The sequence below is a fragment of the Lepidochelys olivacea genome (genome assembly GCF_965140295.1).
Source record: "Lepidochelys olivacea isolate rLepOli2 genome assembly, chromosome: 1".
Taxonomy (NCBI): Eukaryota; Metazoa; Chordata; order Testudines; family Cheloniidae; genus Lepidochelys; species Lepidochelys olivacea.
The window spans coordinates 274,561,267-274,588,948 of record NC_140411.1 but is presented as its reverse complement, the minus strand read 5'-3'; the positions used below and the strand labels follow the sequence as shown (position 1 = coordinate 274,588,948).

The 27,682-nt window shown below is 42.3% G+C and overlaps 1 protein-coding gene across 2 annotated transcripts in view; it reads left to right on the top strand.

The window, feature by feature from the left end:
- Positions 1–27,682, top strand: part of LOC311517189 (uncharacterized protein) — a 123,623-nt gene that overhangs the window by 69,250 nt on the left and 26,691 nt on the right. The window contains exons 3-4 of one of the 2 annotated variants that reach the window (XR_014710627.1): positions 2,481–2,705; positions 7,298–7,503. The exons of the other annotated variant lie outside the window; for it this stretch is intronic. The gene's annotated coding sequence lies outside the window, so the exon portion shown is untranslated. Of the gene's footprint in view, positions 1–2,480; positions 2,706–7,297; positions 7,504–27,682 lie in introns of those variants that run through there. 2 annotated transcript variants of the gene reach the window in all.

The window sequence follows — 27,682 nt, the reverse complement described above, 5'->3', positions numbered from 1 at the left end:
CCGTCAGGCTTGTGAAATTCAAACAGCAAATTAAGAATAAACAATAAATCTCCTATTCATGTGGTATTCCGGATGCATAGAACATGCCTTGTTGGCAGCCAGAAGTGCCTGCCAGGAACTCCATGTCTTGTCTTTGACTGCTCAGATATACTCTGACTAATGTACAAGTGTCAACAGGCATTAAGAAGAAATGGGTATGTGCTACCAGTGCTTCAGTGCTGTCACACAGGGAAGACCTGCGAAAGAGATGGCATTCAGAGAATTATGCCATATATATGTATCTCAACATATGGTTGCTTGACATGTACACCCAAGGACCACTGACCAGCTTGTGAGAGGGCACTAGGCCATCTGAACAGGTGGTCAGGAGCAGTGGCACACAAAGATGCTCCTCACGTGTGCTTGCTGAAGGTACGATTTCCTGCTAGACCATCGGGAGCTTATGCACAGTTAAGGGGATGTGCAGTCATTAATCCAGCTCTGAGCTGTATTAACTTTAAAAATAGCTTGTGTGGCAGCATCAAGATGTTTTGACCCATTTAAATTCAGCAGAGCAGTGTATAAGGATCAGAGATGTCTGGTACAGCTACGTGCCTGTGGATCTTAGAAGCCCCCACTGAATCCACCTAAGGAGCTTCTACACTCTGCAGAATAAGGTAGCAACGCACAGGTTTTTTAGGCCTTACCTAAAGGCAGTCCCTGAAATTCCACAGTGCAGTGGGAAAAGATAAGGGTAAGATGTAGTTAGTATAAATTAGTATAATTGAGTCCTTAACAAGAATAAATCCTTTGAGGCTAACAGGGAACTCCTCAGCATCTGAGGTGTCACATTATGGAAGATTCAGGTAAAGAAGTTAATGTATTGCTGACTATATAATAAACCTAAATCCAGATTCTCAGCTGGCATAAATTCATGTAGTTTCTTTGAAGTCAGTGGAGCTGCTCAGACTTACACCCTTCTTATTTGTATTACAGTAGCTCCTAAAGGCAGCTGAGGAGCTGGTCATTAAATTAACAACAAAGATTATGTGAGGCAGTGTGGGAGGGAATCTATGAAAGCAGTTTCAATACAAAAGACCCATTCAGTCCCTTTTGCTGTACTCACTAGGCTCCAATACTTTGCAGAGGGAGTGCTGGTCCAATGATATGACAGCATCAAACAGTGAGTATTTCCAAAGGAACTTCAGTGGGTGCCATCCTGAAGAGTGGTGCCAAATACAGCAACATCCACTTATGTTCCTAAAAGCATCCTGGCGTTTGAAGATCTGTCTGCATAATAAGCACCCTTGAACCAATTACTTCTCAGTTTCAGTCAGAGGAATACTTTTCTAAGGACTGGTTTCAGAGTGGTAGCCGTGTTAGTCTGAATAAGGACTGGGACTGGTTGGGTCATTACAAAACCTAAACCTAATTTCCCCCGACTGTTACTCTCACTTTCTTGTCAACTGTTTGAAATGGGCCACTCTCATTACAACTACAAAAGTTATTTTTCCTCCCTTGGTATCCTATTGGTAATTGAATTGTCCCATTAGACTGACCTCACACTTGGTAAGGCAACTCCCATCTGTTCATGTATTTTATACCTGCTCCTGTATTTTCCACTCCATGCATCTGATGAATTGGGTTCTAGCCCACGAAAGCTTATGTCCAAATAAATGTGTTTGTCTCTAATGTGCGACAAGGACTCCTCGTTTTTTTCTAAGGGCTGTTTTTGGTGGAACTGATTTTGAAGTCAAACCACTAGAGGGCATATGCACTCTGTGAAGCAATTCCTTGTTAGCGAATATACAAGCTCTGAGATTCCTACAAGGTGCATTTCTGTGACTAGTCAATGAAAATGAAATAGCTTTGGCTTTACTCACACACTCTTTGTTTTCTGTGCGCATTAGGCCCATTGATATTCGCTCACATGAGTGCTCATGGAAAGTGAATTTTAAGTTTGCATGTTCATGTATCTGCATGGAAAGTCCTGTATCTTATATAGGATAAGGCAGTGCTTAACACCATAGCTGGAGGAGAGGAGTCACAAATTCCCACAACAGAGTTCTAGCACAGAAACAGTTACTGAAGCAGACAAAAATCTGATCATATCCCTTGCAGGTAGGATCATGTACACATGTACAATTACTTTGTGTCAGCAAAAAATCATATTTTTAAAGCCATACAAGACCACTGTGATCATCTAGTTTGATAACCTATATAACACAGGACATAGGACTTTACTGAATTAATACCTGCCCCAAATCCTATAGCTGTGGCTGAACTAGAGCATACCCTTCAAAAAAAAAAAAAGACATCCAGTCTTGATTTTAAAATTGCCAGTGAGAGGGAATCCACCTCAGCCCTTGGTAAATTATTCCAATGGTTAATTATCCTCACTGTTAAAATTTGTGGCTTCACTGTAAGTCATGTTTTCCAATACTTGATCATTCTCTTGGCCCTTCTCGGAGCCCTCTCTAATTTTTCAACTTCCTTTTCAGAGTCTGGACACAGTATTCCAGCGGTAGTTTCAGCAGTGCCAAAGACTAAAGTAATATAATCTTCCTACTCCTACTTAATATTCTGCTAGTCACACATCAGTGGATCGCATTTTTGCCCTTTTGGCCACAGCATTGCACTGGGAGCTCATATTCAGTGGATGACCCACCATGACCCCAAGTCCTTCTCAGAGTCACCGCTTCCCAGGATACAGTTCCCCCCATCCTGTAAGTATGGCCTATATTCTTTGTTCCTAGATGAATGACCTTACATTTGGCCACATTGAAATGCATGTTTGATTGTGCCCAGCTTACCAAGTGATGCAGATTGTTCTGTATCAGTGACCTATCGTCTTCATTATTTACCACTCCCCCACTCCTTTTGTCATCTGAAAACTTGATCAGTAAAGATTTTATTTTCTTCGGGGGTCATTGATGAAAAAATTAAGTAGTGCAGGGCCACGACCCATTCCCTGCAGAATCCCACTGGAAACACATCTGCTTGTTGATGATTCCCCATTTACAAGTACATTGAGACCTATTTATTAGCCAGTTTTAATTAATTTAACATGATATGTTGATTTTGCCTCATTCTAGTTTCTTAATCAAAATATCGTGTCTTACTCTGTCAAATGCCTTACAGAAGTTAAGTATATTACTTAGATTACTTATATTACATCAACACTATTACTTTTGTTCAAACCACCAAATGACAATTTAAATCCAGTGCCCATGCTATAATTCATCTGTGATGAGATAAAGAAGGGGGAGAGAGTTCTCTCACCAGAGCCCTGACAGAGAAAGTTAAACAAGCTTGGAGTAGGTTATAAAAGCACCTTTTGCAGCTGGGATCACACATATAATTACTGGGTGAGAATGTGAAAAGAGAATCAAACCAACTGGTTGGCATCCATCCAGTTCATCTCTTTGTAGTATAACTTGTCCATGAATGAGGCTTTTGGGCAAGGCTTGGGTCACCCAGAAAGAGTTGACACTTTTCTAAAATTCCCTAATTTTGCTGTCCATCCCTAACTACTGCCTCTCCCTTATAACCAGATGACTTCTTCAAGCCCATCCTGGGTATGAGTTACTCATCCAGTCTGGAAACAGGAATAATGCCATGTAATTTATATAACGCATTAGAACTATTGCAGTTATTCTCCAGTGTGGCGCTCAGCACAGCATGAACCTACAGGGATTTGATGAGTAGGTGGCTCATATTGCTGGTCACATCTGATTTTACAATGTTGAAGGCCTCCTATCCCAAAATTAGATCTGATACACTGCATCTGCCTAGTATGTGAAGCCAAGAGTAAAGTTAATATAAATTCCAATGTACCCATCCCTGCATTGCACCAGAGTCCCTGCATGAACTGAACAAGGTATCTTCTTGCTGTGCCACTGTAGGCATTAAAGCTGATACGCTCTGTTATTTGTAGCATACACATAGATCAGTGTTTCCCAAACTTGCGATGCAGCTTGTTCAGGGAAAGCCCCTGGCAGGCCGGGCCAGTTTGTTTACCTGCCGCGTCTGCAGGTTCGGCCGATCGCGGCTCCCACTGGCCGCGGTTCGCTGTGCCTAGCCAATGGGGGCTGCGGGAAGCGGCATGGGCCGAGGGATGTACTGTCCGCCGCTTCCAGCAGCCCCCATTGGCCGGGCACAGCGACAGACACAGCAGGTAGACAAACCGGCCCAGCCCGCCAGGGTGTTTCCCAAGTGGCATCCGAAGTTTGGGAAACACTGACATAGATGAATTAGCTCAGGATTTCCTGGCTACCGTGACTGCCATGGGATTTTAAGTGGTTAGAGGCGCAACTGATTACAGCCAGTTATGCTCTGGGTCTACTATTTTAAGTTGACACTGGAGAACCGTAACATGGGCAGTTATACCAATGACATGGACAAATTGTTGACCTCTGAGGTTAACTCATGCCTGTCTTGTCAGGATGAAGAATTGTTTTGATGATATGCCCTTAGATTAAAGGGACCAGAGAGGTTCCAGAAGATTGTGGAGGAACCTATTGTTGTTCCATTCTACTGATGCTTTGTTAGGATTTTAATTTTGTTTGTCTAGTGAGCTAGTCAGTCATTGATATAGTAGTCTCCCGCCTTCCTCTGACTTTGCGTCATTCTCACATGTCATCTTGATTTACAAATGTACAATTGCAATTGAAGTGACAGAGTAGATGGCTAGAGCACCAGTGACAAAAGGCTAGTACTGAAGCAGATTGTTTGTGGTATAGAGTTTTTAAGCTCCTATTGCCTACAGTGAGGTCTTCCCTACTTCTGTCTTCAAGTCCTTGCTTCCATTGAGCATTTAGGGGGAGTACAGGATAGCTGCTCTAATAATCTCAGCAGGATCTTTGTTGGGAGTGCCCAGGAAGGGCCACTGCCTCCCAGTCCCAAAACCAATGCTTAGATATCAAGATAATAGGTATCTTGTAATTATCTTTTTTAAAAAATCACCCTGTCTCAGATGAAGTATGTGCTTACTTAGTCCCCAGAATTAGAGTTGGACCAGGGAAACCCTCCTGGCTTTCACTGTAATTGCTGTCTCTAGAGAATTCAAGAGTTTGAGATGTCCTGTAAACCGCTAACACAGTAAATAGTAGGACCTCAGTTGGTGAGGGCAGTAGGTAGGGTGCTATATAAGAATCTGAGTTTAGGTTCCCAAACTGCTTGTGAACTTGGATTGTGGTTCAGAAACAAAATAGAATTCTGAGTCCACCTTGATTTTTGGTTGGGTTCAGGGGTCAATGAATATTTAAATTGGCAGCCTTGACACAGATCCTCAAAGGAGGCTTTAAAAAGGCGGTGGGGATGATGAAAATCCTTGCAGAATCCTACTAGGGGAAGAGTGATCTTCCCCAGTGATCTAGTTATTTAAGCAGGAACACAAGACAGGCACTGACTGTTTGAGAGAGAGCTCTCCTCAGATGCTTTCAGCATAAAGTTATATGGCAGGCAGTCAGCCATGACTTTCACTAACTATTAAGCACAATGATGACACAGAAGTGCACTAACTGGAGTATCACATGACTACCATAAAGCCAAACACATGCATAAAAATAAGTGGCCAGTCAGACCCATGCATTTAAAGAAATTTGATAACGTCTCAAAGTATAAAGGTGAGCAGGGAGGCAAATCGAAACACCTAAAAATCATGCTCTGATGGGATTGGAAATCTGAACCAGATGCCAAGTTCAAAACGCAAAGGACTTTGAATGTGGGTTTTGGTTCATGCCCATCTTTATACTTAACACACGTTTTTACCATTTATATTTCAGTCTAGGAACCCTCCTTCTCTAAGAGATAAACTTTTGGCCGACATGCAGTATGATATAACATGCTCTGCTGCTATTCTTTGCTGGCAAGTGATATTCTGTATAACACAAGCAGCTACAGCATACGGTCTGCAATACTAGTGGTACGACCCAATAAGTATGATCTGACAGCTCTCCAAATTACTTGTGGAACTAAAGGAGGATTTGGTCTCTCAAACAAGCCCATTTCATTTAACAAGAATTGCTGCTGAAGTCACAGTAGCCCTAAACAGCCATATCTCCTGTGCCACCTCATATCACATCTCAAATCTGAGCAAGATAATGCATTGCAAATTGCTTTGATTTCCATATGAAGCTTTTGTGAAAGAAATAAAACTATTCTCTTATCCAGAAAGTTGATGTTCACTACTAATAGCAGTTATCTACTCCTGCCATCCTTCCTGCACTGCAATAAAAACATCAGTCACACTAAGTACTTGTAGCAATTATTTGTAATAGGTAAATTCATTCTAATAACTTGAGAAACTGTTTGGTTTCATTATTCCCATCATTTCATTGATCATATCATGAACTCCTAAGGAGAAACTGAAATATCAAATAGAAGACATGGCTGATAACTGAATAAGGAAAAAACCTAAATACTTTAGTTTAAATGGTAGTGTAACTCTCCAAGGAGAGGGGAAGCCGTTTCCCAAAACTACGTTAGCTGCTGCACCCACGCACAATTGGTGAAGCTCTGTGATGACAGGCCATGCATCCACACTAGACAGGAAGGTGTTAAAAAGTAGCTGTGGGTTCAGGCGGCCCTGTCCCTCCATATCTGTGAAGTATACCAGATTTGGAGAGGAGCCTTAAAAGGAGATGCTGCTACAGCTGCTGGCCCCTGCAGTGACATTTTCAAAGATAGACGGGAAGGAAGTGAATGTGAGGTTCACTGAATACTCATGGGAAGGAGGAGCATCTGGCAGGATTTACTGGAAGGTGACAGTGAAGGATGGAGCAAAGACCACACTGGGAACAGTATTTCCTACCTACTGTCAGGATCCAGAGCAAAGGGAGGCAGGAGTTTGGGAGCCAGGAACTGGAGTCAGAGTCAGGAGTCAAGCCAAGGGTCAGACCCAGAGACAGTCAGGTATCAGGGTCAGTGCTCAAGTTCCACATGTTCATCAGGAGTGAATTCAAGTCAGAGCCAAGGTCAATACCAGGACTTCGGAAGCAGTACAGTCATAGCAACTGGCTAGGAATATACATTGTTGCCTGGTCTCTTCCTTGTGTGCTCCATCAGTTTATAGAGGATCAAGTAGCCAATCAGGGAGCACTAAGACAACTGCCAGTCGGATCACTCAAGGTAGAACTTCCTGTCGTGTTCAACCTCTAGGGATTGTTTTGGGTCTCAGGGAGCAGCCAGGTTACAGCTGTTGCTGGGTGTTAGGATGGGGCTGTTGGGTGTCTGGTAGCCTTACAGACCTGTGTTCAAGTCTCACTGTCCCTTATACCTATTATCAGATTTCACAGGATAATTCCTATTTTGATAGGTTCGTCTTGCATCATCCAAGTCAAGACCTGAGAAAGCTGTGTGCATGTGCAAGTTATGCAATGACTTGTTGCCTGGAAGGGATATGGTAGCTGTTTACACCCTTCATATTTTGATAAACTTCAAGCAGGAAAAGGAGCTATTTGGAGTGATCCAAGGAGTTATCAACAGAAGGAATTGGACGAAATTTTAAACAGATAAGTTGAATACCCGGAAAATTAATTTAATTTTATTAAATGATGGAAGTCTATTAAGGGAAGCTGTAGACGCCTTGATGAAGACAACATTTATAGCTACACTGAAGAACTAGGTAGTATATTGTAATGACAATCATGCACAGACAGAAGAATAGAAATAAAGGAGTGAATGGGTCTTTTCCAGCTCTAACTTCTATGTTCTTATTCACCACACTAACACAGACATCATATCATATACCATTTTTTCCCAAATGTGAGGCTTTGGTGGGGCTGGACTGTTTTAAAGCAATTTACCACATTATTTTCAAATTTTAGTAAAGGGCAAGTCCATTTTGGGTATCTGATTGCAACTTAGGGCTACAGAGAAATATTTTTGTGTAGTTCAAGCCCTGTCTGGTCTGAGTTAATTTTAAAATGCTATTTTCCATTTTTAGTCTGTTTAATCCCTCTCCCACTAACCATTGGAGGAAAGTTCTTGCATTGTTAGGGGGGGTTCTCAAGCTATCTGTCCCAAGTAGGAAGGCACATTCATATAATAAAAAATGTTTCATGTGAATTTAATACTTGTGTGAAGAGTCCATTGAGAGCCCTGGAGAGTACAGACATGATCCAGTGCCTATGGAAGTTGATTAATGGGAAGGGGGTGTCCTTTCATTGAAATCATGGGCTTTGGTCATGCCCTAAAAGCCTATGTCTCTCACACATGTGCTTAACTACACAGTGAACAGTCCTGCTGAAGTTAATGGAACTGCTCGCGGTACATGAAGTAAAGCACATGTGTAAACCTTTATGGGACTGTGGCTGTGATGATTTTTCAGGTATACAGGACTGAGAGTCATATTTTTATCCCTTTTGTTGGAGGCAATCGCTTGTGCTTAACTGGGTGTCAGCTCCCTGTTACCCACCCAAACAATTGCTTCTGGGCTATGCCAGTCCTTACTTTGTCTTGCAGGTTAACAATGGGTGTACCTAATCCTAAAACCCCTTTGAACCCAGGTCTGCAAGGCCATCCAGCCCCTTATTCACCAAACACTCAGAGTGATACCAGGTCGGCTGTCTGAAAGGGAACAGTGTGCACACCAGCTTGAGTGATTCAACTCAGGATCAGCCCCTTGTATAATACCCCAGAGCTGAGATATATTTTATAATGAAAACAACAATAAGTTTATTAATAAAGGTACAAGATTAAAAAAATAGTGAGAAAGGGTAATGGAAATAGAGGTTACATGTAAAACAAAATCATAACATGATTTCTAGAGTCTAAATTTAACTTAAACTTCTTTAGACAGAAGGTTAGCCTGTTATCTCCCCCAAATGTCCTTTGCAACATTTCAACCAAGCCTCGTTGAAGTTCCTTTTTCATGAATGTAATTGTACTGCCTGATTACTTCCTATGTACAGGATGAAGAGTTGGCTTCTTGCCACCTACTTATATCCCCAAAGTGCATTGTCTGTCCTCAGGGAGTTTAAAACAAAACAAAACAAAATCCCACCACTAACAAAAACCCTTTGCTTCTTTTCTGGTGTGCTGCCTCTTCCCTGGTGATTTCACATCTCCCTGTTGACTTAGTATGTAGATGTGCAGCCATTGTTTTAGCTTACAATGTTTAATTTACATGCCAACAGATAGGTGAATAAACATCTCTTGTCTGACAAAAAAAAAAAACAACACAATTGCTTGTCAACTCTGCCTTAATACAGACTATAAAACAGTAGCAGCCGTGTTAGTCTGTATTCGCAAAAAGAAAAGGAGGACTAGTGGCACCTTAGAAACTAAACAATTTATTTGAGCATAAGCTTTCGTGAGCTACAGCTCACTTCATAGCTCACGAGAGCTTATGCTCAAATAAATTGGTTAGTCTCTAAGGTGCCACTAGTACTCCTTTTCTATTCAGTCAGGTAACAAAACAGAGAATCCGACCCTACATATACTAGTGAGGCACTAGACAAAAGTGAACCTGTTCTAGAGAGTTTGACTTCTTCCTCATTTCCTGTTCACTGGTATAAATGCTAAGCATCTCACTGTCTTACCACAAAAAGAAAAGGAGGACTTGTGGCACCTTAGAGACTAACCAATTTATTAGAGCATAAGCTTTCGTGAGCTACAGCTCACTTCCTCAGATGCATATCGTGGAAACTGCAGCAGGCTTTATATATACACAGAGAATATGAAACAATACCTATTGTTCTTAATGAATGAATGATGAGCAGAAAAGGTTTCTAGCCAGCTAACAGTCAGCTTCGTTCATGCTAATTGTTTGAGGGGATTGAAAATTACTTAGCAACCACTTCAGTAAATGATGGGGAAAACACAACAGAGCAGTTTCATAACTATAATGAAGCAAACATCATTAAAGCCTCTCTGCTGATCATACTTCCTGGTTCTGTGTGAGTGGCCTGAACAAACAATACATGCACTGCATTAATAATGCATCCCAAAAAAACACTGACTTTCTCCTGCTTTGTGGAATGAGTTGGCAGACACCTCTGACTCCTCTGGAAAACATTAGCATTCTGCACTGAAAAATATTTGAACATTAATTGTTTTTAAACAGAAGGGTAAAATATCTAGGTAAATAAAATTGTAGGGATAACTCAGAGTCTGTTTATTGAAAATGATAAATAATAGGGACCAAATGCTCACCAGGCACAAAACAGTGTAGCTCTACTGAAATCAATGGAGTTACACCAAATAACACCAGCTGTGGATCTATCCCTAAGCTGCTTTTCTTATAAGTAACGAGGGTATTTGCCTTTTAAAAGTATAAGGAAAGTTTAAAGTGATATGATAAAGATGTCTTCAGAATTTTTAAAATATTTTTCAAACACTGTTTATAATGTTAAGAAGCTTCAGTCTGAAATCAGATGGATTAATACAATTATTTGTTTAGCATCATATGCACACACTGGCTTTGTTTTTAGAGGGTTGCTCACGATGGTCAAACTCTGGGCTGCGTTTGTATGTGTGCCAGTAAACCACTGAGTCAGTTGCTTTGACAAAAGACCATGACACATTTTTTTTTAAAGGTAAATTCATTAAAGAATTTCCTAAATTTAATTTAACTATCATGTGGAGTCCAGAGAGAACAATTAAAACATCTCGGTTATATACAAGAAGACTATGATATTATCACAGTATAGCTTTTAAGAAGAAAAATTATCCAGAAATAGCACCCATTAAACAGTAGTTATAAGTCTGTCATTGAACATAGGCACTCAGATACCACAGTGGGGGGCAGTGAATGACAACCTTGGTGGGTAAATAGGTTAAAACTCAGCAATAAAAAGAGACGATAAAACTAACGTGCATAGTATATTCTATTATTCAGACATTTAGTTAATGACAATATTGACATGTAAAAACGCACCTTACACATTTCAACACCTTTAACTCTGACCTTCAAGAAATACTGTACTTACTATTGATAGATATTTGGCTGTGTGTGTTCCCTCTGTATGCTGGCCCACTCTGCACAAGTAGCTGGCACAGCAGACCTTGAGCAAACTGCCCAATGACCACAAGATCAGCTATGATGGGAAGGCACTTGGTCAGGTTTATTGTCAACGAAGCACCCGGATCAATGTTTACAGTTATACAAGCACATGTGTGCCCGTGACAATGGATGCAGCTCAGCGAATGACGGGACTTTCCATTCCCGCCTCAGTTGGCCAAAGAAACTCCCTCTGAGATACCTCTTTACATACCAATACAAACAAGTTATGTATTGCCCCTGTGACGTATCTAAGTGCCATCCTCTAACATATTTGGGTGCCACCCATTGCCTTGTACCTGCTGGTTTAATCAAAACATCTCTATCCATCATGCTGTCATCCTGACCTTATCTTTAAGATGGGTCAGCGTGTTCCTGTTATCTTTGGGGAATGTGCTAGGATCAGGGTGTTCTGGTATCATCCTTCTGGAATGTGTTTGAATGTATATTCTTGTACCTAGCACTACTTAGGAATGTGTGTTTCTGCAGTATCAGCCCTGTTCTTGCCAGATTCTGTGAGCAGGGCCTGCCTCTTGCTCACAATTTAACTTTGCTTTATAGTAGCAAAGCTTTGACCACTACTTTAGCCCAAGCCTCGGGCCTCATACCAGGCCTCTTATACAGGGGCTTCTGTTTCATGCCCTCTTCCTACTACACTTACAAACTCTTTCAACATATACATCACCATGCAAAATATATAATCCATGATGTGTATGTTTAGAACTTGCAAGTATGGACCATGGTTCATAGTTACGATTGTTTTCAGAATGTGAAAGGTGAATTTTCATGTTAGTGTTGTCATTAGATGATTGTGTGAACTATACTGATATTAGCCTATGTATGTAAACTACTTTAACTGGTCACTTCCATTCTTAACTGCTCAGGGCTTTTTTAACTGTAATGTTCTTGTCGTGTATTTTGTATAAAGGTATGTCTACACTGCCAAAAAAAGGTTTGTTCTTTGCTCTGGTTAGCTAACCTTCATTAACTGCCTCTGATTTAAACAGAAGTGAAGATATGGCAACTCAACTTTTTGCTTGTGTTAGCAATTCAAGTTGAACCCCAGGTTCCCCTATTGACTTTAATTCAATCTGCTTGCCTGAGCTGCTGTGTCTTCACTGCTATTTTAATCCAAGTTAACTAATGTTGGTTAGCTAGTTAAAATTAAGAACACAACTCTTTTTTTTTCCAGCCTAGACATACCCTAAAGGATCTGTTATGTGCTGCAGAGGTTAGGAAATCTCCCTGTGTGATGTCCATTTTGAACTTGTGCAAGTGGATCAGCTTGTTGAGTGTCTTTAAATCCAGAACAGCCCTGTCCTCCCCTGATTTATTTGGAACCAGGAATAATATGAAATATAAGCCCCGATATCAGTCCTAGTCCAGGACTGGCTCTATTGCCCTGATTTGGAAAAGGTGGCAGATGGGTTAGGGTTAGGGTTAGATAGGGTTGGATATTTTGATGCAGCTGTGGCATGGGGGGGAATGAGGGCTGCCTAGAGTGTGAAAATATTGTAAAATCTCTTTGCTATTATTAACAGAAGAGAGCAGGGACAGTACAAATAACTACTGCTCTGGTGGAAAAGTGGCCTTTTCTGAGGCTCTAAGGGCTGCCAAAACCACTTCATAGTCTTTGTGGAGAACTGATTCCACCCTTCTGTCAGTGAAAACTTTGGGTAGGAACTGGAAGTCCCCTTCAGTGGAGAGGGCAGTGTCCTTGGTAAGAGTTCACAAGGCTGTGTCCATTTTAGGTAAAGCAACCAAAAACAGCTTTGACTGGTGGATGTCATAGAATTTTTTTCTCTTTTGCCTCCTCATCCTCGACCCCTTTTTAAATCTTTTTGGCTGAATGCTCAGGGGAGGCACCCAAGAACAGCAACTGCCTTATTCAGAATAGATTCAAATTGTTCAGGGAACAATAGTTCCAGAGGATCCTCTAGGATTTCTTTGCTTTGTCTGTGTTTATGACTCTTACTCCATTTAGAGGGAGGACTAGCAGGAGAGAGGGCCAATGATTTGGAATCATAAGAGTGGAGAGGATGCTCTTCTGCTTTTCTGATGAAGGACTCTAAGATGGCCACAGAGAAAGTGGGCCAGGAGCTCCAGCCACCAAAATAGCTGCTGTGACCCCACTACAGAACCAAGAGGGGATGAGATGGGAAATTAATTTCTCTGTTCTTGGTACTTCTGAGGAAGAGGGGGTGTCCTGATCACAACACACCCACTTGGCAATATATATAGACCTCCTCATGCGGTGATTGGAGCCCTAGGCTGTTACCACGTGATGGTTTTGTTGACTGTAGTGCCTGAGACCTCCTTGGTTCATGCTCCTGAGGTGAGACACCAGTGATGGTTCCCAGTCCATGTCAATGGCTTCGGATTGGGCCCCTGTGTCCTGGGCATTTTGTTCAGCACCTTGTCTTTCTGGGCCCCTTGTTTGTCTGCAGGTCCTGCTGCACTGTCCAATTGAGGCAGGCTGGCTGCCTGCTTTCTAATTATGATTGCACCAAACCTGGGGGAGCAAAAGGAATGCTTTTCCCCTCCAATGCACTCAGCTAAGGGCACTGAGTGCAGGATACAGAGCCTGCTCTTCATAGGAGTAGTTCGACTTCTATATTTTGGGGGGCGGCTCCAGTCATGCCAACAGGGCTATGTGGAGGGGAGAGGCAAATTCTATGGCTGCCCACAGGGTGTCATTTCAGATTTGGGGGCGGGGTACAACTTTAACCGTGACTCCAGGGGCTACTTAGGCAACTGAAATCTCTAATATTTTTGCAGATAATAATTTAGAAATATCTGATAGGCGCATTGTATCTAATTCCTATATCAAGAAAGAAAATTAAATAAATATTAGACCCACTCAGCTCTAATACTAACATGTTCTGACATCTTGTGGCAAGTCACTTACGGGACACTGGTTAGGTTTACAATTGTAATGTGTATTCTTTCTCAGATACTCTTACTAAAGTCAGAAGGGACCACTGTGATCATCTAGTCTGACCTCCTGCACATTGCTGGCCACAGAACCTCCTCCATTCACTCCTGTCATAGACCCCTAACCTCTGGCTGAGTTACTGAAGTCCTCAAATCGTGGTTTAAAGACTTCAAATTACAGAGAATTTACCCTTTACACTAGTTTAAACCTGCAAGTGACCCCATGCCCCATGCTGTAGAAGAAGGTGAAAACTCCCCGTGGTCTCTGCCAATCTGACCTGGGAGAAAATTCCTTCCTGACCCCACACATGATGATCAGTTAGACCCTGAGCATGTGGGCAAGACCCACGAGGCAGATACTTGGGAAATAATTTTCTGTAGTAACTCAGAGCTCTCCCCATCTAGTGTGCCATCTCCAGCCATTGGAGATTTTTGCGACAGGCAGTCCTGTCATACCATCCCCTCCATAAACTTATCAAGCTCAGTCTTGAAGCCAGTTAGGTTTTTTGTCCCCACTGCTCCCCTTGGGAGACTGCTCCAGAACTTCATTCCTCTGATGGTTAGAAACCTTTGATTAATTTCAAGCCTAAATTTGTTGATGGCCAATTTATATGTATTTATTCTGGAATCCACGTTGGTTCTTAGCTTAAATAACTCCTCTCCCTCCCTGATATTTATCCCTCTGATATATTTATACAGAGCAATCATATCTCCTCTCAGCCTTCTATTGGTTAGACTAAACAAGCCAAGCTCTTTGCATCTCCTCTCATAAGATACGTTTTCCATTCCCCGAATCATCCTAGTAGGCCTTTTCTGCACCTGTTCCAGTTTGAATTCATCTTTCTTAAACTGATTTTTTCTGATTTCTTAGCCTGACAGGTCACCTTTCATTATGACCTGTAGTAGTCTTCCCTTTAACCAGTTCCTTATCCACCTTTCAGTTCTCATATTAATTTCCATCTCCTTCAATTTAGCTAATAGTTTCTCATGTGGAACTGTATCAAATGCCTTTCTGACGTCCAGGTAGATTAGATCTACTGCCAGGTTTCAGAGTAGCGGCCGTGTTAGTCTGTATTCGCAAAAAGAAAAGGAGTACTAGTGGCACCTTAAAGACTTCTATGCATCCGATGAAGTGAACTGTAGCTCACGAAAGCTTATGCTCAAATAAATTGGTTAGTCTCCAAGGTGCCACAAGTACTCCTTTTCTTTTTAGATCTACTGCATTTCTTTTGTCTAAAAAATCAGTTATCCTCCCAAAGAAAGATATTAGTAACTTTGTTATTACCTCTTGAATATAAAAATTGGAAAAATTTTAGAAAAATCGACAATTACTTTCTATCATTTAGGCTACTTACTTTTTGCAGTTCACCAAGCTTGGAACTGATCATCTAACTTTAGGAAACATCCTAAGAGCCCTTTCTTATCTTAATCCCCTGTTAATCACAAGCAGCAGCACCTCTCTTGTCTCATCTGCAGAACTCAGGTATATTGCACACTAAGGCTGCCTGCCTGCCTGAGGTTTGCAGTTTGGGGAGCAATGCCTTCCCTTGCTCCCTCCCAAACTTGGCCAATGTTGCCCTTACCCTTCTCCTTCACTTTTTCAGCCACTGTCATGGTTAATTTGGGGGTGAGGGGGAGAAGGAGCTTGGCAAATGTCCCCACGGTAGCCTGGAGCTCCCTGAGGAAAATTGTAATGGCCCTTCAAAAGCCAATAATCCCAGACTAAAAAAGTGGAGATCTTAGGGGGGGAAAGGACTGCTGGGGGGGGGATTACTCAGGTTATGGACACTCTACAGAGGATGTGACTCTGCCTGCTGCAGCTTTGGAGGCAAAGAAAATCCTGGAGAGGCTCTTCAGTGGGAGGAGTTAGCTGGGGAGTCAGCCCAACCAAAAATACAGCTGACTGTGTCTCCCATAGTATGTAGACTGGAGAACCCCATTACTACTGAATTTGCGGACACATCCCCGAAAGCGAGAACTGTACATTTCAGCACAAAATGTTGCCAGAGATATTAAGTTATTTTAAAAGGTGATTAGTTGACTTATCTCACAGTGGCATTGTGAGGATTAACTATTTAATGCTAAGTATGATTCCTGAAAGTCTAAAGTCCTCTGCACAAAGAAAAGGTGTAGCATAGAGAGTGAAAGCCTAAGCTTGTCTCCTGCCAATTTGTTTTAGTTCTAATCGGGAGAGAACACCCCTCAGGAGTGAAAAGGTAGATCAGGCTTCATTCCCTTTCAGTCCTCAGTTTCTCCTGAAATCACTAAAAAAGGGCACTCATTATGTTAGTGTTTTTTGGGGGTGGAATATGGACACCTGTCCAATAGGAATTGTTCTGAGACTATTTTTGTCAGGGTAGGCCAAAAATCAAGCAGATGTTAATGACTTGTAGTAACTACTGACCTGGATCTACAAGTGAGGCGTTCCATATCCCATTTACCTACCCTCCTGAGCTCTCTGGACTCAGTCTAGGAGAACTGGCTGTCTCACTGAAGATTAATAAACTGACTGCATAATGATGACGCACAGTGCTCACATTAATCCTACCCAGATATTTAGAACGCCAATTAATTGATGGCCCAGCACCTAGAAAGAACCAATAAACTATGTGAAAGCAAAGACTAACCTCTAATTCTAATCTTGTATATGGAATTATGATATGCAAAATGCTCGTTTATGGGTTTAACAGCTTTTGTTGATGATCCCTAATTTGGATAGGTTGTCTGGAACCTTTCTATGATGAGATTCCAGAATAAGCGATGCCAGAGTTGATTATAATTGATGGGGTGGATTTGGAAAATGGTCATAGGTTAAAACCTATTTCAACCATAAAAGCATAGCTGCAAATAGATGGATGATGCCAAAACTTAATAATTTGAAAACTTCCTAATATCCAATATAGATAAACTAGGAGGCTAATCATATCATGGAATGCAAATGTGGCAAATTCTTATTCTCACACACTATAGACATCTCTCTCCAGCATCCCTGGATTTCAGGGGCAGCCCTAATTTCCCTCCGGTTCTTCTCTATGTTGCATTGCCCATTAGCCAACGACTGGAATTTATAGTATGAGAGGTGCACTAACATTGTATTAGAGCAGCAATGGTGTTTTCCTTTTTCAGATGCAAAAGTTGCTTGGAAAAATTAAATCTACAAAGCCAAACCATGAAATGTTGCCTTTCTGTTGATTTTTTTTAACAAGACTGTCCCCCTTGTTTGTCGTTGTTATTCCCTTTTAACATTCTCTAAATGAAAACAAAAGTTGTCAGAGTGAAAGGAGAAGCTGTATAGATCAATGGATAAATGCTATCTGCTGAAGTAAAAGCACATTTTGCATTAGCATCACTTAGACTGCACCATGGGGAGAGCTCAGGCAAGTGTATCAAGCAAAAAGTATTGAGAAATACACACAAAAATAAGCTTGTATGAAAAGGGAATATAGGGGTTTTATTCTTTATTTATTAAGAGTGTGTAGTGCCAGCTGTCATCTGAACACCTTTTAAAGTGACAGCATCCAATTTAGGGCAAAATTGTTGTTTGCTCTGTGCACTTTGTATGCATGGTAAGGAATGGGTGGGCAGGAGCAGGGAATAGGCAGATCCTTGGCCTTATACCCTACAATGTGCTAGCCAGCAGCGTTGAGCTATCAGGGATGGGGAAGTAAACTGCTACTGATGCAAACCGGTAGCAAATTATTTTCCACCTGGAGCAAGGAGGTTAGTCTTTAAGATTCACCCAGTTCATTGTCTTGTCTGCTCCTGGGACAGCACAGCTATATGCTGTCCTTTATTCATGGCAAATTGTAAAGATACATTCAAACCCTTACTGTAGACTATCATAGTGTCGCTTGTGCATTGAGGGGTTGTTTCTTTGTTTTCAGTTCTGAGGTTAGTCCTGTTCTTTCCCCTGCATTTTTGCAGGAGGACTGTGATTTTTCCCAGTCTGCCAATGGTTTGTCTCTGTCATTTGTGTAACAAGAACCAGGACAGCTCTCTTCCATGGGGAGCTAAACACTTGGTTTAGTCCATGCTGGTCATTCTTCTCTAGACATTTGGGCTTAGGCTGGAGCCCGGACTCTAGTAAGTATCCTGTGAGATGGGAGGGTCCTAGAGCCCGGGCTCCAGCCTAAGCCTGAAAGCCACACCACAGTTGAATAGCCCATTAGCCTAAGCCCTGTGAGCCCGAGTCAGCTGCCATGGGCCAGCTGTTGGGTTTTAATTGCAGTGTAGACTTTCCCAAAGTGTCTCACATGATGTGAACCATTTTCTTAATTTCTTCCTAGTGGATCCTATTTTGGGATAAATAGAGGTGAATAACTTTTTCTAATTGTTGAGAGCCAGAATAATCATTAGTTATTAATCATTCAAGGCATATCTGTTCTACATGTCCCTTACAGCACCTCCTTTCACAGTAGGCAAACAAATAGCTTAATTTTTACAAATATTACTAATAAAATACCTCTTCCCCCTGCCCTTTATTTTTGGAATAAATATTGCTTGTCAGGCCAGGGATGGTATCTTCCTATATATTTGTTCAGAATGCATAAGAGCCTTTGGACTGCACCACAACAATAAAACAAATCAGTCTACAGTCAATGCTCAGTAAATAAGGCATGCATATACTTTTATTTGCATATAGAAATTCAGTGGTTGTCTGTGTAAATGGGTGATTGAGTATGCAAATACTCATTTTTGTACACGGCTAATTGATTTCCATATGGAAATACAGGTTTGCTTCCATAAAAGTTTATAGAAAGATGTTTGTACCTCTTTTGTGGGGAACCTCATAAAAGATTTTATCATTATGACTCCCAGTCTTTAGAAAACATGTCCTCATTTTCTTTCTGTCAGAGACTGTCCCTGACTTTCATGACTACTATTCCTCTGGGTACAAGAAGCATTTGCTTTTTGATCCTGTGTGACATTGGACATGTCTGTAAATCTGCCTATTGTTACCTCCACAACAATGCCCATGCACAGCACTGCCTTGATTCCAGTTCTACAGAAATACTTCAATTCCTTTTGAACTATTGCATATCTCTGCTTTATATCCTATCCTAGTCCCTGCTCTACAGACTAATGTTCACAGTGCTGCAGCTGCCCATTATCTGATATGTAACAAGCAGCAGGACAAAGAGGTCCAGTGGGACTCCTCACCCACCCACCCACCCTCACAGATGCTGGACCCCAGTGGTGTCAGCAGCATGATTTCAGTCATCTGAACTCAGATCCTCTGCTTGTGTATGTGGGCATAGTCCCATTGGCTTTGTTGGATCTTTAGCACTTTACAGCATCTGATGATTCGACAATATTTTCTGCCTGCTAACTGGCAGGTTACGCCAGTCTTCCCTCTGCCTTCATTGAATCATAGAATATCAGGGTTGGAAGGGACATTGGGATGGTTTGTCCCTGTAACCTCAATAAGGATTCTTTAAAATACAGCCAGCTCTCCTGGACTCCTTTCCCCCTCATGTTATTTTCCCAGGGGATCCTGCCTATGAGTTCCCTGAGGTTGTCAAAGTCTGCTTTTCTGAAGTCCAAGGTCCGTATCCTGCTGCTCTCTTTCCCTTCTTGTGTCAGGATCCTGAACTTGATGATCTCATGGTCACTGCCTCCCAGGTTCCCATCCACTTTTGCTTCCCCTACAAATTCTTCCTGGTTTGTGAGCAGCAGGTCAAGAAGAGCTTTGCCCCTAGTTGGTTCCTCCAGCACTTGCACCAGGAAATTGTCCCCTACACTTTCCAAAAACTTCCTGGATTGTCTATGCACCGCTGTATTGCTCTCCCACAGATACCAGGGTGATTGAAGTTTCCCATGAGAACCAGGGCCTGTGATCTAGTAACTTCCGTTAGTTGCTGGAAGAAAGCCTCGTCCACCTCATCCCCCTGGTCCGGTGGTGTATAGCAGACTCCCACCACGACATCAACCTTGTTGCTCACATTTCTAAACTTAATCCAGAGACTCTCAGGTTTTTCTGCAGTTTCATACCAGATCTCTGAGCAGTCATACTGCTCTTACATAAAATGCAACTCCCCCACCTTTTCTGCCCTGCCTGTCCTTCCTGAACAGTTTATATCCATCCATGACAGTACCCCAGTCATGTGAGTTATCCCACCAAGTCTCCGTTATTCCAGTCACATCATAATTCCTTGACTGTGCCAGGACTTCCAGTTCTTCCTGCTTGTTTCCCAGGCTTCTTGCGTTTGTGTATAGGCACTTGAGATAACTTGCTGTTTGTCCTGCTTTCTTAGTATGAGGCAGGAGCCCTCCCCTCTCGTGCTCTCCTGCTCATGCTTCCTCCCGGTATCCCATGTCCCCACTTACCTCAGGGCTTTGATCTCCTTCCCACAGTGAACCTAGTTTAAAGCCCTCTTCACTAGGTTAGCCAGCCTGCTTGCGAAGATGCTCTTCCCTCTCTTCGTTAGGTGGAGCCTGTCTCTGCCTAGCACTCCTCCTTCTTGGAACACCATCCCAGGGTCAAAGAATCCAAAGCCTTCTCTCCAACACCACCTGTGTAGCCATTCGTTGACTTCCATGATTCAATGGTCTTTACCCAGGCCTTTTCCTTCCACGGGGAGGATGGACGAGAACACCACTTGCTCCTCAAACTCCTTTATCCTTCTTCCCAGAGCCATTTTCCCTGACATCTAAACCTCCCTCCATCCTTCCCTTTCTCCTCTCCTATTTCCTCCCTGCTTCTTGTCCTCATCCTCCTCCTTTTCCGCTAACCACCTGCTACAGCTACTCACATCTACCTGTCATCCCCCCTCAATCCTTCCCCTGCCTTTGTAATATTGAATAGATAACTACATTTTAAAAGTAGAGCCAGCAAGACAGGTATCTATCATAATCCTATTTATTTATTATGCTTGTATGCTATTATTTGTATTACAGTAGTGGTTAGAGGCCCTACATGAGATCAGGCTTTCATTGGGCAAGGTACCGTACAAACAGAGCATAGGAGACAGTTCCTGCCCCCAAAAGCTTACAATCTAAATAGACAAGATAAACAAAGGATGGAAAGGAAAATGGAGGCTCAGAGAAGTGAAGTGACTTGCCTCTGGTGGCAGATCTATGAATCGAACCTAGGCCTCCTGACTCCTAGTCCAGTGCCCTATCCCCTAGAAGATAGGCTTTCTCTTGAAGGTATGTGGTACCCTTTTCCCACACCCCACCACTTTCAGCTGTATTGCCTGGTAGCAACATTTAATCTATTGTTTTTGTCATAGCATTATTATTTATAAACCTCTCTATTGACTTAGTTTCGTCTATCCATCTCCAGTGGACGTGGTTTCATGACTCCAGACCCACTCTCTTCTCTTATCTAGCACTTGCTTCTACTTTGTCTCTTCCTACAACCTCACTTTCCTCTGTAGTTCTTATCTGGAAGACCCTTCCTGTGACTTTCCACCTCAGTGATTCTCTAGGTCTTGTCCAGTCCTTAAGACAGACCTTTTCTTCCTTGCCTTATGATTAGCTTTAATTTATTCACTACCAAACCTCTCTATGCCCTTGTTTTCTGTAATTTGTATAGCACATTGTGCATTCTTGTATTTCCTCCTATGAGGCATTTTGAGGTAAAATTGGTGTGCAAGTTGCTATATAAAATAAAGCTTTATTGCAATGTGCAATGCAGTCATTGCCCCCTAGCTTTACTGTTAGATGAAGAACTGTATAAGCTTCTCGTCCACTGTAACCCCTCAGTCCTTTTCTGCAGAACTGCTGCCTAGCCATTTGGTTCCTAGTCTGTAGCGGTGCATGAGATTCTTCAGTCCTAAGTGCAGGACTCTGCACTTGTCCTTGTTGAACCTCATCAGATTTCTTTTGGCCCAATCCTCCAATTTGTCTAGGTCCCTCTGTATCCTATCCCTACCCTCCAGCGTATCTACCACTCCTCCCAGTTTCGTGTCATCTGCAAACTTGCTGAGGGTGCAATCCATGCCATCCTCCCTATCTTTAATGAAGATATTGAACAAAACTGGCCCCAGGACTGATGAAGAACTGTATAAGCCCTGGGTGACACCTGGCAGGAATTCAAGGAGGGGACACAGTGATGATTTTTGAAGGTTTGCCAAGGTATACAATTTGTGGAATACTTTTGTGTCAGTCACAGTTGGCAGCATGTAGGCTGCTGCCAAAAGCTAACAATTGTCTTCCTTCCTGAAGTATTACTGTTTTAACTCTGCCACACAATGCTATTTTCAGCTTCTTGACAAGATGATTATAATGTAAAGCTGTGCTGCGTGACCAACATACTAGGTGTTCACTGTTCTAATTCCACTTCTATTGCTTTTGGAATGAAGGAATGACATGGGGAGGAATCAGAGTTAGGAGAATTTCAAAGACCAGGTCAGACTGGATTGTTGGTTTTGCTTGCTTGGGGTAGGTACTTTTTAGTTCTAATCTGTTATCTACTCTGGCATTCAAGCAATTTCCGCTGAGAACAGTAATACTAACCCATAATTTAATGCGATCGGATATGGATTTTTCAAAGTGGATTTAGTGCTTGTGAAAGATGCTGATTGACAGTGCTGGACACTGAAGTTATCTATCCAGAGAATTGATACTGCATGGGCCAAAGCAAGCTCCTCAACACTTCCCTTGGAGCTCACCTCATTAACTGATCTGCAGGAACCACCTCCGGGTGTAGTTCAGTCTCCATTCCCATTCAGCCCTTAGCCTCTCTGCCAAGTCTTTAAAAAAGTTGAGAAGTAATGACAATGACAGTAATTTTGTTTGTGATTTCAGTCAGAATTTGAGTAAGACCAACAACCACTATTCCTGTGGCAGATACACTTATAGACACCCAAGGAAAAGGAGCTTGATGTCATGTATGCATAGCTATTATGAATGAACCCAGCTTTTTTCTAAATCTGGGGTCTACTTATTGTACTTAAGTAGATATGATACCCTTTGAGGTTGTCAGGGTTCCTTCCCCACTCTGAACTCTAGGGTAGAGATGTGGGGACCTGCATGAAAGACCCCCTAAGCTTATTCTTACCAGCTTAGGTTAAAAACTTCCCCAAGGTACAAACTTTGCCTTGTCCTTGAACAGTATGCTGCCACCACCAAGCGTTTTAAACCGAATTTTAATTAAAGAAAAGGTAAAAGAATCACCTCTGTAAAATCAGGATGGAAAATACTTTACAGGGTATTCAGATTCAAAACACAGAGGATCCCCCTCTGGGCAAAACCTTAAAGTTACAGAAAACAGGAATAAACCTCCCTCTTAACACAGGGAAAATTCACATAAAACAAAAGATAAACTAATCCGCCTTGCCTGGCTTACCTAAACTGGTTGCAATATTGGAGACTTGGATTAGGATCGGTTGGAGAAGATGGATTTCTGTCTGGCCTCTCTCAGTCCCAAGAGAGAACAAATGTAAACAAACAGCACAAACAAAACCCTTCCCCCACCCTCCCAAGATTTGAAAGTATCTTGTCTCCTTATTGGTCCTTTGGGTCAGGTGCCAGCCAGGTTAGCTGCGCTTCTTAACCCTTTACAGGTAACAGGATGTTGCCTCTGGCCAGGAGGGATTTTATAGCACTGTATACAGAAAGGTGGTTACTCTTCCCTTTATATTTATGACAGAAGTCTATGTAGGAAAGGTGCTACAGAAGAGCTAAGTATTATTATTGCAAAGAGCATTGAAAAAGATTCAGAATTTCCTAAGTCTGTGTCCTCAGTGTCTCTGTCCTCTTCCTGATTCATTTCCCCAATGATGTCTTCAGGCACTGCTTGTTTATAAAGTTTAAGTTATCCAGTCAGACAACTGCAATCATCCCATATGACTTTGGTGCCAACTACACAGCTCAAAGTACAATTTCAAAATATCAAATATGCAAAAGAATATTCACTACAGTTTGTGAATGATCCACAGATGCAAATATATTTCCTATATTCATAGATTTTTAAGACCAAAAGGTATCATTATGATCATGTAGTCTGAATTTCCTGTATAACACAAGCCATAGACTTTCACCCAGCAATTCCTGCATCCAGACCAGTAACTTTTGCTAAAGCTAGAACGTACTTAAAATTATACACCAAACAATTATGAATGATAAACACATTTGTAAAAATAACTAGTTCAGAAACAATTTTGCAAACAGGAAACACTTGTAAATAATTTGGCAGAGTTGGCCCAAGGATTTTGACCATCTCTTGTTGTGGAATAGGCTCTAGTACTATTATTTGGGACTTTGAAAATTAAACAGGACCCAGCACTAGAAAATATACTGTAGGGAAAACCTTCTCCATCAGCAAGGAAGTGAACTCTAATATCTAAAAAGACTTTCCCATCTCACACTGTAGCACTAATCACACAGCCCAAGATCAATACTTGCAACTCTATGGCACAAAAGAAGTGGGTCAAAAATATTTTCTTCTCAAAAGCAATAGCATTCACTAAATTACACCCAAAAGGACTGTGCCAGACAGCAAACCAGCTTATTCATCTGGAATATCTATCACAAACCTCAGATGCAAGCTCATTCAGATGCATTGTGTTCTTATCTTACTTTATTAAAAAGATCAATAAAATCGGAGATCCCTTGGAAAGGCCTGTGAGAGCCAGGCAGAAACTCATCACACCTAATAGAATTTGGGCCATTTAATTCACCACCGGTGAATCAGATCCATGCCATACCTGACTAGGGAAGGCAAGAATACACTGTTTAAAGTCCTTGCTAACTGACATTATCAAGTCCTCCTTCAACAAAAGCTCCGTTGTCCTTCATGTGCATGCAGTAAAGTTGCCAATCTTGAAAAAGTCTACACTTGCCACAAATGTCCTTATAAAGTACCTCCTCATTTTCAAAATACTCTTGCCCCTTGTACTAAGCGGCTAGCCCATATTCTGGATCTATCTGGGTTGTTCTCTTAGGAGGAGACAGTGATGATAGTCAGGTATTTCTTTGCTATCCCTTCCTGGACACAGTAGGAACAAACAGGAGGCAGGTTCTTTGCTCACAATTTCCAGCCAGTGCTCTTCCCAGAAGAAGTTCACTCTCTTGGCTTCTTCCCAGTGTCACATTCAGACCTCTTCTCTTGCTGTCTGTTCTCTTTCTCCCTGCTTTCTGGTTTCTTTCAGACACACTCAGCTATAACTGTTCGCAGTCAGTTCCCAGGGAAACCCCCACTTATTCTCCCGGAGTTGGGGCTTGACTTCACATACAGCGCAGCTACCCTGCTGTAGCACTTCAGTGAAGACACTACTATGCCAACAGGACAGCTTCTCCCGTCAGCACAGAATCATAGAATATCAGGGTTGGAAGGGACCTCAGGAGGTAACCTAGTCCAATCCCCTGCTCAAAGCAGGACCAATCCCCAATTTTTGCCCCGATCACTAAATGGCCCCCTCAAGGATTGAACCCACGTCCCTGGGTTTAGTAGGCCAATGCTCAAACCACTGAGCTATCCATAGTTAATCCACCTTTCCGAGAGGCGATAGCTGTGTTGACAGGAGAAGCTCTCCTGTAGACATAGCGATGTCTATGCAGGGGGATTACATCGGCATAACCACATTCCTCAGGGAGATAGATTTTTCACACCCCTGAGTGACATAGTTATACTGATATATGTCTGTAATGTAGACCTGGCCTTAGTTGTTGCTCAGGCCTCCCCATGTGGCCCAGTGCCTTGGGTGGTAAGCATCTATGGCTGCAGCTATTTTAATTTTAATTACAAAAGAGTTTAATTGCTTCTTCCATTTAACTTGTCTGAAGGCTAATAACTTCGCTAGCATGCCCATTAGCTTCAGTGAGATCTGTGATTGCTTGTAGATGAAAGATGTGTTTGATGGCAGTTAACACCTTCCAACATAACAATACCCTTCCTGGACAAAATCAAGGAGGAGATAACAATCAAACTGCAACAACACCTACTCTCCAACTTCTCCTTCAGGTTGACCCACAAAGAAGGGAAAAGCAGGGGTCAAGATGGTAAGAAAATAAAAGGATTAAAAACCCCCTCAAAAATCCATTAGGAAAACAAAAGAAATAATGAGATTATTCATCTTTATGGACGTACTCAATGTTTTTAAAGTATTGTGCAAACCTATAGTAATAGGTGTCTTAAAAATATGTCCATTAATTTCTTTAAAGTCTTTATGTATAGAGTAGTGGGGGAATGCTGAATTATCTTAAAGGTGATGTTTTCTCTTATCAACTCAGATGTAGATTACAATGCTCTCCAGCATGTCCCAGTGGCTGACCACTGACAGTATGCCTACACTGAAATTAGACACCCGTGCCAGCTAACTTTGGGGGGAGGGATAACTCAGAGGTTTGAGCATTAGCCTGCTAAACCCAGGGTTGTGAGTTCAATCCTGAAGGGGCGCACTTAGGGATTTGGGGCTTGGTAATGCTTTGAGCAGGGGGTTGGACTAGATGATCTCCTGAGGTCCCTTCCAACCGTATGATTCTATGACTTGGGCTCAGGATAAAGGACTGTGATGTGCAGTCTCAGGCTGGAGCCCAGACTCTAAAACCCTGCAAAGTAGGAGGGTCCCAAGCTCAGGCAGCCTGAAAGTCTACACCGCAATTAAACAGCCCTTTAGCCTGAGCCTGAGTCAGCTGGCATGGGCCAGCCCTGGCTCTCTAATTGCAATGTAAACATATCCACAGTTTAAACATATCCATATCCACAATATAAACATATCCATATCCATTACAATCTACATACCACACAGACTATGCTGACAGCTTGTGCCACACGCTCTCAAAGAAACTGCGAAATCACCTGATCAACATCCTCTACAGCAAACAGGGAAAGATTAAGAATGAGCTCTCAAAAATGGATACTCTCATAAAAAACCAACCTTCCACACAAACTTCCTCGTGGCTGGATTTTACTAAAACTAGACAAGCGATTTACAACGCACACTTTGCTTCTCTACAAAAGAAAAAGAACACTAAACTTTCTAAACTACTACATGCTACAAGGGGCCACAGCAATGGTTCCCTCAACCCACCCAGCAATATTGTTAACCTATCCAACTAACCTCTCAGCCAGCAGAAGCAGCTGTCCTATCTCGGGGCCTCTCCTTCTGCCCCTCCACCCCCACGAACATGATACAGTTCTGTGGTGACCTAGAATCCTATTTTCGACGTCTCCGACTCAAGGAATATTTCCAAATTACCTCTGAACAACATACTAATCCACAGAGGCCTCCCTACCAACACTACAAAAAGAAGGATTCTAGGTGGACTCCTCCTGAAGGTCGAAACAGCAGACTGGACTTCTATATAGAGTGCTTCCGCCGACGTGCATGGACTGAAATTGTGGAAAAGCAGCATCACTTGCCCTATAACCTCAGCCGTGCGGAACACAATGCCATCCACAGCCTCAAAAACAACTCTGACATCATAATCAAAAAGGCTGACAAAGGAGGTGCTGTTGTCATCATGAATAGGTCGGAATATGAACAAGAGGCTGCTCGGCAGCTCTCCAAGACCACTTTCTACAAGCCATTACCCTATGATCCCACGGAGAGTTACCAAAAGCAACTACAGCATTTGCTCAAGAAACTTCCTGAAAAAGCACAAGATCAAATCCGCACAGACACACCCCTGGAATCCCGACCTGGGATATTCTATCTACTACCCAAGATCCATAAACCTGGAAATCCTGGGCGCCCCATCATCTCAGGCATTGGCACCCTGACAGCAGGATTGTCTGGCTAGGTAGACTCCCTCCTCAGGCCCTACGCTACCAGCACTCCCAGCTACCTTCGAGACACCACTGACTTCCTGAGGAAA